At 40.7% G+C, this 3361-nt stretch overlaps 1 long non-coding RNA gene across 1 annotated transcript; it reads right to left on the bottom strand.

The window, feature by feature from the left end:
• Positions 1 to 223: 223 nt before the first annotated feature.
• Positions 224 to 2936, bottom strand: LOC133384367 (uncharacterized). The gene is made up of 3 exons (XR_009762533.1): positions 2868 to 2936; positions 1903 to 2007; positions 224 to 771 (listed from the first exon to the last, which is right to left on the bottom strand). It is a non-coding gene; the product is annotated as an uncharacterized LOC133384367 (long non-coding RNA).
• Between the last annotated feature and the right edge of the window lie 425 nt (positions 2937 to 3361).

Below are 3361 nucleotides of genomic sequence, written 5' to 3'. Positions count from 1 at the left end.
TTCTTTCACAATATACTTATAATTAAGCTAGACTTTTGTATGAGTTGAATAAATCAAATGACTGGTTGCTCTACTGTTTTTACTGCTGGGTTTAATTAACACTTAAAATCATGCCCTTATTTTCAAAAAGAGATCTGAAAGCTAACAACAAAAACCCAATTCATGTAAAAAAAAAAAATCTATAATGACCGAGAATCTATAAAGTAAAATACAATGCATTCACTTTCAAATATCTTGTTTGTTTTTAATACTTTGTCCTGAATTTTGGAAATATTTTACACACACACACCTGTCATGGTACATAGTATTCCTCCTCCATGGCAGTACAAATACAACAACAACAAATTAAATAACTAAGGCTGCAGTCCTAATCCTTCACCAGCGGTGGCAAGGCTTGATGGAGCTGTGTAGCCATAGCCACATCCATAGCCCTTGCACTTAGACTGTCCAGGGTGGGAGATAGGAAGGAGCAGGAAAAGATGCCCATTTGCTGTGCAGCAAAGAGGCCTGGATCTGGTCTGTTGCTGTCTTGTGACCTACCCCCAAATAGATCATTTTGGGGCTTTCCACTGGTTACCTGTGGCAGGGATGCTACCACTGGTCGCATCTGGCTATCCACTGTTTGGGCAGGTGCATTGGAATGCTCCTTGATGGTGTGGCTTCCCTGCCAACAGTGGAGCTCCCCTGCCAGCAAAGTCTGGTAGGGCTGTGTGCAGGGACACTTCCATTCCATCTAAACCCACTTCAGCATAGTAGATCTGTAACATTGTTCTGTAACATAGGAACATAAGATGAGGCCTTATATTACATTCAATGATTGTATGGGAACTTATCTGGAGATCTCCTTTAACATACTTTTCATTATTGTTCTTCATTATTGTGTGCGTGTATGTCTTCAGCTACCATTTCATGACACCCAAAACAACTGCCTGAGACAGCCACCTCCCTCTCCCTAATGCTAAGTCCAGCTCTGGCTGAAATGCAAAATGTCAGAAAATTAAAAATGAGTTAATTTTAAATTTCCGCTATTCTGCATTTCAGCCAGAAGTTAATTTCTTTCCTTGACATAAGGCTTACATTCTAAGCGTGTACATCACTGAAAACTGCACAGAATCTCTATTTCCTGTATGAACTCTGGGCTATGACTACAAGCCCTTTAAACCTCCTTTAAATCTCAGAAAAGGAAGCCAAATTTCTGAATTGTATGGCAACATTCAGATTTCTTGGCACAAAATCTACTGCCAGATTTTTCCACACTTCCATATTGTACAATTAATGTTTTCTAAGACATAACCAAATTGAATTCTTTATGGTTATTTTGGCAGCACTTTTAATGACAGTAAATCAGGTGATGGTGGTGATGAGAAAGGAGTTGCTTTTTAAAAATATGTACTCTCAGACTCCCTCTAAACTATGGCATTGATCCATAACTCATTTGCACCATACAATACTGTTGAGCACTGTACTAGCCCCCTCAGAGTCCATCAGCCCTGAGAAAACCAAGGCATATTTGGGGTTTGGAAGACAGCAGGATCCAGATAACAGGCAGAAACCAGCATGGTTTGTAGGGGTAGTTACACAACTGTCTATGGCAAGGAGACAACCCACAGGTCTGTGGTGCCCTGTTCCCTGGCCAGGAGTTGTGAGACACTTCTGACCAACAGCAGCAGCCAGTGTTTTTTTTTTAACTTAGCAGCTTGTCCATGCAGTTTTCTGACTACAGTTCAGCCAGGGAGTTGTTGAAGTGAGAGGGGATGTAAAAATAATAACAGCATGTACCATTTACATTTCCTCTCCACTCTGTGCTATTCTGTTAAGATGTTTATCAAAAAGAGTTGCTCAGACAACCTTGCCACCCCAAAAGAGGCACTGAACACAATTTCCGAATTAATAGATGCTTACCTATACATATATCAGCTCTTCTTTTCAAGAACATTTCCACACAATACCATACGCGTATACATAATATTATTTGCATATTTGACATTTCTTTGGAAATACTTTGGGCTGCAAAAGAGCAAAGATTTATCACAGTGAGAAGCCTGTAGTGTTTCGGTCTTGTATTTTTAATTAAGCATGGAAATTATAATGAACTAGATGGTCTTGGTGAGGAACCCCGGCACGCCAATGAAGAAAATTGGCAACAAAAAACAGAAATTCCTTTGTCTTCACAGTATTTAGAAAGAGATTTAATCCAAATGTTTGGGCAGAGCATTGCAAGCAGCAATAAAAAATAAATAAAGTGGTATATACCTGTTGGCAATGTGGAACTGAGCCAGTTACAGTTGGCACAGTTTTAAAAAGAGGGTGGAAAAGAAGAAAATCTGTAAATAAATAAGGCTTAGGTGGCACTAAGTGGCTGCCTAGGGCAGCGCTTTGTAGGGGGCTTCAGTGTTGCAGAGTCAGATGGAAGATATTTGTGAAAGTGTTCCTTATAGTCGTAACAACAAGGACTGGAGGAAGGGAAAAGAGCTCCTTATATGAAGGGGAGGCAAAGCATTGGACAAGAAATTCTCATGGTGAGTCCAGTAGGACTCCAAATATATAGAAAAATAAAAAGCAAATGAATAAATGCATTGAAAAAACAAACTGAAAAACTGAGGAAACAACAGCAGAAGAAGAAATGGGCAAAAGATGCTACACATCAAGGTGGATATGAGTTCTGAAGAAAAAGTTCACAGTGCTTATGATAAGGACCATGAGTTGGAGATGGAGGGAGACAGGAATGCTAAGGAGAGTGGCCAAGAGACAGTGAACTAAAGGAAACCTGACAAGGTGCTTAGAGGTCTCCAGAGTGGGGAACTGAAGAAACAATGGTTGGTGAAGAGATAGACTTGAAAGAAGAGAAAGGATAGAAACACACTCACTGGTCTGCTGGTTCCAGTGCGTCTCCACCTCTCTCTTCTCAAAGCAGGAGCACATGAGGCTAGTCAAACCCCACCCCTTTTTACTGTAAAACCTGATGGGAGCAGCTTGAGAGCATATTTTAAAATTCAGCTTCAAAGAGATTTTGCAGCTGATTGGCAGATCAACCTGTTCCCCCTCCAGGTGTGGCTTATGGAAACTCTTTGTTCTTGTGACTAGGGTGTTTATGGCCAAAGTAAAGATTGAAGTAGGGCTTCTCAAAGGAACAGAAGGGTTAGGAAAGAGGTGAAAATATAAAGGAGCTTTAGAGGGCTGGTGATTGTGGGCTCAGTTTGTTAGATCTAGACCCTAACATGGCTGTTATACCTTTAAGAATGACATAGCAGGGGGATTTTACCTGTGATGCCTTTTGCAGTATTGTGACCTGGCAATCCTAAGGGGGCAATGAGGACCAGGACACAGCAAGAACAACGTCTGAATTTCATGGTATTGATTT

Source organism: Rhineura floridana, chromosome 4, assembly GCF_030035675.1.
Source record: "Rhineura floridana isolate rRhiFlo1 chromosome 4, rRhiFlo1.hap2, whole genome shotgun sequence".
In the NCBI taxonomy this organism is placed as follows: domain Eukaryota; kingdom Metazoa; phylum Chordata; class Lepidosauria; order Squamata; family Rhineuridae; genus Rhineura; species Rhineura floridana.
This window is presented reverse-complemented; position numbering and strand designations above follow the sequence as displayed.